Source organism: Pteronotus mesoamericanus, unplaced genomic scaffold (genome assembly GCF_021234165.1).
Source record: "Pteronotus mesoamericanus isolate MK-2021 breed Mesoamerican mustached bat unplaced genomic scaffold, CSHL_Meso_final contig_177, whole genome shotgun sequence".
NCBI classification, from domain to species: Eukaryota; Metazoa; Chordata; class Mammalia; order Chiroptera; family Mormoopidae; genus Pteronotus; species Pteronotus mesoamericanus.
This window is the reverse complement of record NW_026555073.1, coordinates 7,081,210-7,095,144: the sequence shown is the minus strand read 5'-3', so window position 1 is coordinate 7,095,144 and position 13,935 is coordinate 7,081,210.

Sequence of the window (13,935 nt, the reverse complement as noted above, 5' to 3'; positions counted from 1 at the left end):
CAGTTCAATCGCTTCATTTTGGAAAACATTGTTGAAAATTGAAAATTATCCTTATCAAGCTAAATTATGTATTATTTCCCCATACATACACAAAAATAGTCTCTGCCACACAATCTAGTTAAATCAACCAAAAATGTTAAATGGCAGCTACTTTGCTCCAAAACACATTAAACTCTAAGTTGTTTTTTTTAATTTTTAGGACAGATGATATTAACTTTATTTTACAAGTGAGGAAAACAAGCCTTTGGGAGGTTACACAATTTGCTCAAGGTCCACATAACAAATAGAATCAGGATTCAAAGGCTGAGTTATCTGGCTCCAAATCTTCTGATTTTCTTTTCTACCTCAACATTTGGAAATGCCATTTGATTGCCTTGACAAAAATGGCCGCCATCCTCCCTTGTCAAGAAATAGGCAGTGGCCAACTAAATTCACCTTCCCAAAAGACACCTTGGAAATTATAGGATACTAAGCCAAATTCTCTCACAAAAAGGATCAATTTCCCTCCCAGGAAATTATGTTGTTATGCCATTCTGACTCCTTTCCTTTTTACATTACAGGTAAGCAGCCATTGAACCTCATCCATCTGCAGAAAAGATATTGAGATATATGCAGCACCAAACCAGAGCTCCAACCCCACCCTCAGTATTGCAGCATTCTGTCACTCATTATCAAAGCATCCAGCCTGCCCATTGTCCGAATGTAGAGATTTTGCACAAATTAGAAGTGCTACAGTCTCTAAAAATTTCATTTTTCATCCTCCATTTTTTTCAGTCCCTACCCTTCACACAGCCCCACATAGCACAGAAAGACAACCACCTGGGAGGAATTCAGACAACGCTGGCCAATTTCTACTTCAGCCTACAACAATAAGGTAGATAACCTGTCCCACTAATGAGAAATTAGATACTGGTATACATCTCTTTTAAAAATTGCAACCTGAGTATAGTCCTCCATTCAATTCTAATTAACTGAGTCATTTCACTTCATGTCCTACTTATTGTAATTAGCTTTTTGCTTCAAGATTTACCAGTCCCTTCTTACCTATATAGCATCCCTAAACAACTCAAAAGCAGCATCACGGTCCACAGTTAAAGGGGCAGGAAGGTTTTCACTTGTGGTTTAGGACTCCAATAATTGCAACCTGAGAGGAGGCCAGACACAAAGAATGGCCCCAGGGGTTGGCTTGCAGAACGAAGAAGCATCGCTGGGGCCACATACAACTCAGTATCAGCTCCAGCAGCATGGGGCTGCTAAATGGGATCAGCTCCTATGCTGCTTTCCAGATAGACCAAGGAAGAGCCCAAAATCCTGCATTTGCTCCTCAAAACTGCCTCTCACCTCTCCAAAAATATGTTTGGGTGAAACTAGTCTCTTTTGAGCCTCCCCTCAAGCAACCCTGGCTCCTGTATTTTACAGTCTTATTTGATCTGTTTTCTAGTTTTCAGCTCAGTTTCAACTTCTGTAAGTACCTGATTCCTTGCTTTGGCTCGAATCAGCATCGTCTTCAGCCATCTTCCTAGGTTTACCAACCTCAGGCTCCAGCTCTGCAGAATTAGTTTAAAGTGGTCAAAATATATTTGAACTGGTCTGAACTGTTTTTTTTTCTTGTGATAAAATACTTGAATTGCTCAAGAGCAAGTTCTGACCACTTTAAAACCATTTGGGCCAGTTTTACATGGCTAATGCAAGAACCAGTCACTGAAGGGTTCAAGATGTATCTGTTTAGAAGACCAGTTGGAAGTACAAAAAGGACCTGATGCTAAGGACCATACCATCTGTGGTGGTGATGCTAGAGGGGGAATCAGAAAGGACCTAATAGTCTGTAAGGTAGGATCAAACCACTGTAGACCCCGGAGGAGGAGCTAAAAGAAATGGATGCTCAATGACGCAGAATCAAATCATTGGCGTGAGACAGAAGGGGGAAGATGCTGATGCTCTCCAGACTGAGATGGACAGGGAGCAGAACAGGGATGCATTTCTACAAGGTGGCATCAGACCACTCTGGGGTAGGGATGAAAGGAGAAAGGGACAGTAAACACAAAGGGCCTAGTAGTCTGTGGGACAGGATCAGACTACTGTGGACGATTGGCAGAAAGGAGATGTTGTTCTAAGAAGCAGGATCAAACCACTGTGGAAGGGAGGGGAGCAAAAGAACCTGCAATTTCTTGAAGCAAATTGAAGTTCCGTTTAGTAAAGAGAAAGAGAACATAAGGTTCTGTAAGAGAGAATCGAACTCTGTTTTTATATTTAATAAAGGGCATTTACATGTATTGTCTCATTTGGTCTTTACTCTGCCCTAATGGTTGGGTCAGATCACCTTCCCACAAAGGCCTCTAAAGTAATTTGCCTGCCCTTGGTGGTTGCTAGGCAACAGTGTAGCAGCTGCCTGATGAACCTTGCCCTTTTGGCATTAACCCTTGAGTTTCTGGAAGGGAAATAACACGTAAACACATGAAAAAATGGAGAGCAAATTGAGGCAGTATCATCAAATGATATGTAGGAAAGAGTAGGATGCAACCACACAGATCCTCAAATTAAAAGAAAGATGGCAAGTAATTAGAAAATAATAGTTATGTAGAAGAAGCAAAACTCACAAAAGCACAGCCCTGCATACTTAAAACATTATGTACAAGCCCCCACAAGACGTTTGAGTCCTCCCAGACATTCCTAACTAGTGGTGCTTGAATACATTTGATGAAAAATGAATAGTTCTACCTTCCTAGGAAATCTACTCCATGTTCCCATAATTCTTGTTTTTTTATTTATATTTTGAGCTAAACTCCTCCACCGCCCCCCTGCGGCCCATTTCCACCTGATAGTCCAAGTTCTGTGTTCTAAAGCACAGATTGGAAAACTAGGGCTTGTGGGCCAGATCCATCCCACTGCCTATTTTTTCATAGCGTGAGCTAAGAATGGTTTTTACATTATTAATTGGTTGCAAACAATCTAAAGAAAAAATATTCTGTGACATATGAAAAATTACACAAAATTTAACTTTTAGTCCATAAGTAAAGTTTTGTTGGAACACAGCCATGTTCATTCATTTACATATTGTCTATGGCTGTTTTCCTGCTACCACAGCAGAGCTAAGTGGCTGAAACAAAGACTTGTGGCTGTCAGAGTGTAAAATATTTACTGTCTGCCACTCTATGGAATAAGTTTGCTGATCCCTGACCTAGAGCAACAAAGAATCAGTCTTGAATAAGACTCTTCTTAGGTAAGAATATAAGCTAGATATGAAAGGGAGATCAGAAAGCTCACAAAGAATCCCAAATTATCAAAGGGAGAGGGGGGACTAGTGCCAAAGTCCTGTGAACTCACAAATAACTTTAAAGCACTTCTCATGGGCTTTAGGGGATAAGCCTGTATGGAACTGCTGGAAGTCCAAGAAGAATGAGAGAACAGCTGTAACAGAAAGTTGGGATCAGAGTATGAAAGGCCTTGAATACCAAATACAGTCAGTTGGCCATCCTGAAAGCAATGGAATAACCACGATTAGGTTTCAAGTTGGGATAGGGTTGAGTGACGGGGTAAAAGAAGGACTTGAAGAAGATGATTCATGCTTCCAGACATCATCCTAGTTCTGCTCCAGCTCTAGCCAAGTTGCAGTGATCTGAGAAGTTCAGGTCATTCTGGTCACTCAGGTTCAGAAACATCTCAATACAGGTATCCAAGTCGGAACACAATCTGGTTGGAAGCCAAGATCCCATCAATACAATAAATCAGAGGAATAATTTGAGCCAGTTTTCAAAGGATTTCTACCTTAGGAACATAAGAGAACTTTTATCACATCTTCCTTTATCTGATTCTTACTCATGTTTCAGGACCCAACTCAACCGTATCTCTCCTGGAGTTCTTGCCCTCCTCTGAACTCATAGAGCGCTTCTTTGTGCCATTCATGTGTTCCTCATTCTACCATGTCTAGTACCGAAGTAATTTCTTTGTGAAAATGGCCTGTTTTCCCAGAAAGACTTTGAGTTCCTAGAAGAAAGACATCCTAAGTACCTCTCTGTGTTCCCATGGTATCTTGTTGGTTGGTAAGGATATTGAGCCAATGATCTAGTGGTGCCTCTGTGTGGATAGTCCCCCACTTAGGAGACCTCAGGCACTTTGGGAACCGTGTTAGCTCTAACTACATATCCATCTTCCTAAACTGGATAGCCTGGGAAGAGGTGAAACCTAGCGATATAGTCCAGCCAGCCCTTGGCTACAATGACCATGCAAAGAGCAGCTAGTTCTTTCTGGCTTTGACGCCACAAAGACACTGGCTCCCTATCATTCCTGCTTTCATGGGCTCAGGGATGAATGCCCTGGTCAGGAAGACAAAGCCCACAATTCTGGCTTCCAAGCATCCAGTCCCATTTTCCATGGCCTCTGTTGATCCTGGACCCAGCCTCCAGGCTGGACTCAACAGATTCAGGACGAAAATAGGCCCTTGGCTGAGAGGGCTGGCTTTCCACAAAGCGCTCTTTCCCCCAACGGCCAAAGCAAACGCTGCTGGCTGGGGCTAAAAGCCAGCCAGCCGCTCCCGACCTCTGCTGGCCAGCTCCGAGGAGGCCCAGTGTCAACAGTCCATGGACAGGTCTGCTATTTCATTCCTTCTCATTCTACAAACATCAGATTTCCCTTCATGAATCTAAACAACCAAACAGAACTAAAGTCAGCTCTAGCCTCTAGAAAAATGTCAAAGATCCCCCATGGGCCTCAATTGCTAAGAGTGAGAGAGATTCAGCATAGCCCTCACCTCCACGGTCCTCAGCCTCTCAAGCATGCCCAATCCTACAAGCCACCTTCTGGAGTCTCTCTGTTTAAATTCATTTCCTCTTTGATCCATTGGTTGTTTAGGAACATGTTGTTTGGTCTCTATGTATTTGTGCTTATTCCAGTTTTCTTCCTATAGTTGATTTCTAGTTTCATGCCATTGTGGTCAGAAAAGATGCTTGATTGATTTCAATCTTCTTGAATTTATTGAGACTTGTTTTATGGTCTAATATGTGACCTATCCTGGAGAATGTTCCACTTGCACTTGAAAAACTGTGTATTTGGCAGTTTTTAGATAAAATGTTCTAAACATGTTTATTAAGTCGATTTGATATAATATGATATTTAAAGCAGTTACTTTCTCATTTTCTGTCTGGATGATCTATCCATTGATATGAGTAGGGAATTAAAATCTTATACTATTATTGTATTACTATGAATTTCTCCTTTTATATCCATTAACATTTGCTTTATATATGTAGGTGATCCTAGACATTTTTGATTATTATATCCTCTCATTGGATTGACCCCTTTAAATTATTCAATGCTTTCCTTTGTCTTTTTTCACATTCTTTGCTTGAATGTCTATTTTGTATTATATGAGTATTGCTACCTCAGCTTTCTTTTTGTTTCTATTTGTGTGGAATATCTTTTTCCATCCCTTCACTTTCATTCTGTATGGGTCTTTCAATTTGAAGTGTTTTGTAACCAGCATGTAGATGGGTCAGATTTTTCCTCTGCTCCCTTAGGGGAGAGGGAAGGGGAATGTAGGAATGAACTATCAGTGCCCACTGTTCTTGCTGGCTCGCAGGTCAAGCTGAGAGTCAAAACAGAGTTCACCCAATCATTTTTCCTGAATTAAATAGCCAGCGTCCCTTCATCATGGTGGCACATGAGGCAGTTTTCAGAAACTGGCTGAGAGAGGCATAGAAAGAGAAGGAGAAGAAGAAGGAAAAGGAGAGTGGAAAAGGTTGGGCAGAGACAGAGGGAAGTATTTTGATCTAACATACAGCAATCTCTCTGAAAGAGTGACTTTTGGCTGATGACTGAGAGTGGAGGATTGGGAGAATATTAACAGGGGTAAAACTAGAAAATGCCATTGCTTCAAGAATGATGTTTTCGCGTCTGTGCACGTAGAAATCAGTATCCCCTCCTAGGCTGGGGTGAGTTGATGCTGACTTAGATGAAACCTGGGACTAGAAGGGATTACTTCCAAAAAGGAGTCATCCTTACTCGGGTATATTCAACCTCAGAGTCAAACTACTAAATCAGCATCCTCAGCATCCAGGTTCTTGTAATACTAATTGCAGACACTTGAAAATAAAAGAAATACCATGTACTTAGCACCAACTATGTGCCTGGCAATATTTTATTCCCAAACTCTGTCCCAAGGCACCCCAGGGTACCATAGTCAACTCACAGGGTTACTATAAGATATTTTTAATTTTTGAGGGAAACACCAAGATATCTGTAGGACATGGTGTGAACTACTCTTAATTTTTTGCACCAAATTACTTTATAAACAGAAGTGTTAAGTATTTCTTTCAGCTCAGGAGTGTTGAAACACAATTACTGACACACTAAGAACACAGCAAACCAAGAAACTTGGGGAACCTTTGCTATATGCATTACACAAATTATCTCATACAATACTCAGACATTACGGGGTAGGTCTTAATATTGTTTCCCTTTTATAGATACAGAAACCAAGGCTCAAAAAGATGAAGTAATTTAACCAAGGTACCCCGTTAAGTGATGGCAAAGCAGAGGTAAGAACCTAGTTGTGGCAGACTTCATAGACTGAGCTCTTACACCATTTGCAACTGCCTTGTTATAATTACCTTTATCCACCATCCTCGTAGCATGTACAGACTGTGAAGAATGCCTTGATATGATAACTGAATGTCTTTGTGCTATGAAAGTGGGGTTACTATTCTAGGGGTCCAGAAATGTGTCTCTAAATCAACACACACACACACACAGACACACACACACACATACCCCTCATAAGGGGCATAGGGAAAAGGATGTCATTTAAAAGCCAGAATTCTACAAATACGAGGCATAAGCTGAAATTGGGACTACCTTCAAGCCATTTGAACTCTTCAACTGTTTTGTAAACTAATTCTCAGGAAACCTCCCAGGCTTCCTATAATAGAACCCTAAATTTTACTTATCCTGAACCATTAAGGTTCACTTTTGTGTTTTGGTATGAGAAACAATGTTCTCTGCCTCACTGGGTATAAAAGAAGAAGCATCAAGCCCCAGTTGCCACTGCTCTCCCTTTTGTAACCATGAGGGAAACGAACACAAGAAGGACAAGCCCAACATACAGAGGAGGGAAGTCAAGCCCAACGTACAGATAGAAGGGGCAGAGTCATGACTGAATGATGTGTGAAATCAAGACTTTCCTGTTAATAGGAACAACTCTTCCCTGGTTAATTTCAGTCAGTTTCAGATGGGTTTTCTAGACTTTGCAACCAAAATTATCCTGAGTAATAGTTACTCTCTTAAACCGCCTAACACAACGCTTGGTATACTCATCCGTAAGAGCCCAATCCCAATGTTAATTTACCAATGAAACTTGTTCTAAGCCCCCAAGTAAGATTTGTTTCTCTTTCCTTTCATAGCTTATTGTATATAATTTTACTCTCTAGCGTATCACAGTGGGTTATTGATTTATACTTACTTCTTTACCTATTATCTCTCCCACTGTAAGATGAAGCTGTGGTGCCTTATGAAATGCCTGGCATATAGGAGACAATTCATAAGCATGTTTGGATCTGAATGGAAATGAAACATTAATCATTTAATCAATGTTAGTTCAATCCTCCTTCCTCTGGTAGACAGAATGGTGTCTGAAAGGCCCTATTCTTACTGTCAACTCTGAGGGAATGGATCTGACCCATTCCAACCCCAGGCACATGCAGAACCTACAAATGGCAATACTCAGTCTGCTGTTCCTGCATCTAACATTTTGCACCAGACCTGGCAGAAGTCAATAAAGAGTTTGTTGGGACAGTCCTGACCAGTGTGGCTCAGTGGGTTGGGTGCCATCCTGCAAACCAAGAGGTTGTGAGTTCAATTCCCGATCAGGGCACAGGCCTGGGTTTCAGGCCAGGTTCCCAGTTGGGGCATGTGAGAGACAAACAATTGATGTATCTCTTACACGTAGATGTTTCTCTCCCTGTTTCCTCCCTCCCTTCCTGCCTCTCTAAATAAAAAATAAATAAAGTTTAAAAAAAAAAGAGTTGGTTGGGACAAGCCCTAGGCCCTACTGAGCCCAAACCAGACAGTGGCAGCACAAAAAGTCCATCACAAATGTAGCCAACTCTCTAATCAGGGCAGTGCAAAGATATTTTCAGGAATTTCCCAAAAATATACTCTCCTCTCTGGCCCATCTCGAAGTCTGCAATTCTACCACAGGAATTTAGTTGTTACCTCACGTCTTTGGCCTTTTTCAACTGCTAATTTCTCTCTGTACAGTTGCCCCCCCCTTCTGTACTCTCACAGTTCTTTGTACACACTTCTATTATCATTTCTCTTGTTGGCTTATCAGATCTCTTTATGTATCTGTCTTCCCCACTAGACTGTGATCTCCTTAAGTTTTCTCAGTCCACATCCTATGGACCTAGCATAGTGCCTAAAACAGAATGGGTGTTCAGAAAGTGCTTGTTGAATGATTCTTGAATCCCCCTCAAAAGAATGGGTTAGATTTATGGGTTACATTCAAAGCTATTTTTAATCCTTAATATCTCCTTGTGCAGTGGGAAAGTTTAGGAATTGAAGATGGTGGTAGAAGACACAGACGTGAGCCTGGCTTGGTCAACTACTAGTCCTCTATCCTCATATATTTTATTTTTATATTTCATATTCCTCTATACTTATTCAAGTCCTATAACCTCTGTGATCCTTGGTTTCTTTACCCTCACAGTGAGGGCAATCATAAGTATACCGCACAAAGTTATAGTAGAGAGAACATGTACTTTGTGAGGCAGTACTTTTGAATGAAATAGCTTGTCAGAAATTTGAGTTATTATATAATGTAATTTAATTGAAAGAGCATTTTTTAAATAATTATTTTTGCATAAGGATAGAAGAAACTTACTTCAGAGTCCTGCAGAGATTGTCAGTATGTCTGCTGGATGTGCCCTGAGGGGTTTTTCATGGCCTGTTCTTCCCACCCCCGTTAGAAAATAAACACTGTGTTTTACCCAGAAGTGACTCTTGGCACCAGCACTAAAATGATATTCTTGCAGATGAGAGGCCTTCCGCATTCAGCTACACTTCAGTTAATATTAACACCAATTTATGTTTCCTGAGCTCTTTCAGGCTGGATGGTGAGAGAAAACATCTAGGAACAGGGATGATGATGGGGAAAAATTGACCTCTGAATGCCAAACTAAAGCCTGCAAAATTGCCCTACTTACTGTTCTTCACACATGCCCTGCGATGTTCTACCTTTGGACCTTTGCTCTTGTGCTCCTGAGGTCTGAAACGGCCTCCTTCCATCTTTTCCTCCACTTTGAGTGCTAACTATCTTTCAAACCCTGGCTCAAACTCTGTCCTTCTGCATCTCTCCCCATACACCAATGCCCACCCTTCACCTGAAAGCTGTTTTTTCCCTCTTTGATATTCCCCAGAAGCAGTGACTTCTGGCACTTCCTCTTTTTCTACTATCTGTCTCAGTTAATGTCTCTTCAATTTGTTCTCTCCTCCTAGGCACTCATCTCTTGCCTGAAATGTTACAGTCACATACTAAGGAGTCTCTGTGTCACCAATTTTTCTTTCCTTCAGTCTATACTCCATGCTATAGCCAAAGGCAGCTTTCTGAAATACAAACCACTCCTCTGATTTAAAATTTCTGATGGTGAGTGAAAAACTTTACATTTAGAAACATGATACAGCATAATATCTGTCCAATACAGATCCATGAACTCACTACATCAGAATCATGGCGGGGGAGGGGAGGCAGCTTGTTAAAACTTAGATTCCCAGTGAGATTACAGTTTCCTGAAAACCTGTAGCATTAAAGTTATTGCAGGTCAGCTAAGGATGGCAAATATATTTCATCCCATGAATCAATTCAAATTGAATGCAAGTAGACATTCGGAATACTGTGTTTAGAAGGCTTCAAAGACATATCCAGGATCACTGGAAAAGAACGTTGTGTCTGATTGACAATTTTTGCCATGGGCATGGGAGGAGCTGAGAGTGATGATCATGCCAGGCATTTACCCCACTTGCTGTAGATACACAGAATAAATGGCTATTTCCTAGACAAAGCAGACAAGCCCCACCTTTGTGTGACGTTCCATTTGTCTAGAATGCTTCCAGTCCCTGATTCCCTTGAAAACTCCTAATCATCATCTCATTTTAATTTGAATATCATCTAGTTTGGGAAACTTTGGCTGATTCACTCCACATCATTTCTTCTCTCATCTGGGCTCTCATTACAATTTGTTCATAAGCAGAACTTACCATATTTGCCGCATCAAATTCATTTTATGGTTTTTGTAGTCACTAAATAGAATCATTTATTACTCTCTGGAATAATTCACAAGAAAAATAACACTATTATCAATGCATAGGTGATACAGAGGACAAGAACAAGGGCAAAAGGACAGCTATTTGTGAATGAAAATAATAGAAGATGCTTTTAATCTTATAAAATGTAGAATAAAACTAGAACGCAGTAGGGTTGCCAATGTAGAATTTCCTTGGTTTTCGTTTTTAATTAAATGCATTGGGGTGACACTGGCTAATAAGATTATATAGGTTTCAATGCATACTTGAATCATACACTCAAATTCATTTTTATTTTTTAAGAGTTTATTCATTTATTTATTTTTAGAGAGAATGGAAGCGAGGGAGAGAGGGAATGTGTGGTTGCCCCTTGCGCACCCCGCACTGGGGACCTGGCCCACAACCCAGGCATGTGCCCTGACTGGGAATTGAACCAGAGACTCTTTGGTTCACAGGCCGGCACTCAATCCACTGAGCCACACCAGCCAGGGCTCAAATTCCTTTGTAAATGAAGAGAATATATATAAACTATTTTTTCAATACTGAATTATGTTCTAAAGTTCTGTGAATATCTCTATGTCCTATTAGACTTTCACCTACTAGAGATAAGTGACCATAGCATATTTATCTTTTTATTACAAACCCCTGGCTCAGTGCCTAGTATCCATAGCATGCTCAGTAAACACGTATTGAACAGAGAGCCAACTCCATTGGGAGAGAGAGGGAAAGGGAAAGCAAGAGACCTGGTGGCTACATCAAACATATCACCCTTCCCTGAAGAACCATGGAGACAAGCAAGCGAACGAACACTTTTGAATGAAGAAACACAAATCGCTGACAGGAATGCAGCCTGGAATAGGTGTAAATATGTGTCCTTTCCTCCATAATGCCTTCTTGGACTACCAGTCCCTTTCCTTTTGGTCCGTTCTCAACTCTGTTGACATCCATATAACTTAGGAAGCCTCCCCAAATTCCTCTAAGCTCTTAGGAGGGGTGAGCAAAGGTTCTCAGTGCTGTTGTTAGGCATGCAAACTCACAGTGTCTGAGCTAGCAGGCACCTGAGATACTATCTAGTCCACTGATTGACTGTTGGAAGCAGAGAAGTAACCATTAGCCCTGGCTGTTTGTCTGCCCTCCAAATTCACTCCAATAGGCCCCGGAAGGGCTCTCCCCACCCCTGGCGCACCACAGAGCAGTTTGAAAGCCACTCATCTATCCAATGAAGGATCCTCATTCACACATGAGGGTCATGGAGCCCAGAGAGGGCGAAATTGTCCAGTCACAAACTGAGTTCACAGCAGAGGTAGCCTACACCCAGGTTTCCTAACTCTCTGCTCCATACCTTTTCTGCTGTAATGAAGCTCCCTTGATTTATATAGGTTTGCGTATTCACTTTTCTTAAATGATCATCATTTGTACCTATGGGTCCATATGTGCCCACAACTCAAAAGAATCATTTGGATTCCCAAATGGGTTTGTTTGTTTTTTTTTTTTTTTTGTACCTTGGATACATTTTTAAGGACTGCTTCCATGCTGGAAGGCCTCATCTGAAACAGCCAAGTTATTCTACCTATCTTTTCTATGTGAATGACCATTTTTGCCAGGCTGAAAATCCTGGAGTTTTTTTCTGCCTCTCCCTTATCCTTTATCTCCTCCATTTTTCCTGCTCTTATCAGGTCGCTCTAATTCTCAAATCCTATTTAAAATTATAATGCTCACACACATCACCTATTCTTCATCCTTGTTTTACTTTTTTCCTTAGCATTTAATACCATCTAACATACTCTATGTTTTACTTATCGAGCTCCTTTTTCTGTCCCTTCCACCAACCACAATGTAAGCTTTACGATGTAAGAGATTACTATTTGTTCATCACTCTATTCTCAGTATCTAAAACACTGCTTTATATATATTAGTCACCCATATTCACTGAATCAATAAAGAGTGTGGTAGCTTGATAGTGTTGAAAATCAAGATATTCATCTTGTTGCTCTGCCATTTCAACACGCAGCTTCCAATTCATTGTCTAAAATAGTTACCCTCGATCTTATCATCACATCCAGGTTCCAGTCAGGAGAAAGAAGAAAACAGGAAGTAAAAGACATAACCCAGAGCTGTGTACATCACTTCCACTGGGCAGAACCTAGTCATATCATCACACCTAGCTGCAAGGGAGGCTTAGAAATATAATGTTTAGCTGGGAAACCTTACATGTACATACATTTTTAGCACTACAGAAGAAGAGGAGAGAACAAATATTGAACAACCAGCAGGCTATACCTCACAAAGCAAAGAAAGCAAAAAACTCACACAGAGTTTACAAACAGTCTACAGTCAGACTGTTTTACTACCTGTACCCTAATATATATATATGAAACAGCTTATCTCCCCAGAAAATTATCATTATCATAAGCACAATAAAATTAAGTACTTCCATGTGTGTAGTGTTTTTCAGAGTTGGGAAACCTGTAAGTTGGGAAACCTCCATGGGACCAACAGGTGACATCTTATCTTTGAGCCTATTCCCTTGTATGTTGAATGGGGAAGTCCTAAGTTTCAAACACAGTAAAGGTAAAAATTATCTGTTAACTGCAATGCCTTACACAGTTAAGAAGCATGATTATCTGACACAAAACCTCAGTCTGATCCTCACAATTATGTTCTGAAGAGGGTAGCCCCAACCTATCCTCTGTAGCTGCCCCAGTGATAGCATTCAAATTTAGTACTTGGAACACATTAGCTATTCGCTGCACTGGCCTCCACCACAGATGTCTATTTCAGCTCTGTGGAGAAGAGGACTAACATGAGGCAGTTCAGAGAAGTGTCTCTCATTCTACAAATCTATCAGCCCCTGAAAAACTACAGTTGACCCAGAATAATGTTGGGGTGCTGACCTACATGCAGTCAAAAATCCACAAATAACTTTTGACTGCCCCAAAACTTAACTAGAATAGTCCTTCAGTACCTGTAAGGGATTGGTCTCAGGATCCCTGTGGACACCAAAATCTGTGGATATTCTAGACTTTTATGTAAAATGGCATAGAGCCATACATTCAGTTTTGGCCTTATGCATCAGCGCATTCCTAACCATGGATTAAAAAATACTGTTTTCAATCCGCAGTTGGTTGATTTTGATTCCATGGATGCAAAATCCAGGGACATTGAAAAAATCTGATATAAGCGGACATGGAGTTCAAACCCATGTTGTTTAACGGCCAACTCTATTGACATAATGAGCCATTTATAATATCATTATTTTAAAGGGTTAATGTGCTCTTGTATGCCTTACAATGTGGAAGATAGAGAAGCACTTCCTCTTTTCAAGTAAACATGGCCTGGGTCATTGCAATATAGTATGTATGTTTTAGAGTCATTCAGGCTTAGGTTCAAATTGTACCTCCACCACTTAATAGCTGTGTGGTCTTAGGCAAATGATTTAGCCTCTCTGATCTTTAGTTTCCTAATCAATAAAATGAGGATAATAATAGTTTCTACAGTAGAAACTATGCAAGTATCAAGAGTATACTTGAAACATAATTGGTGAAAAAATGAATGAATGAATGAATGCAGTGAAAGTAGATTATTTAGCAGTGTTATACTATTATACAGTAGATGCCAGGCCCCTTCCTCCAAGCTTAAGTTCCT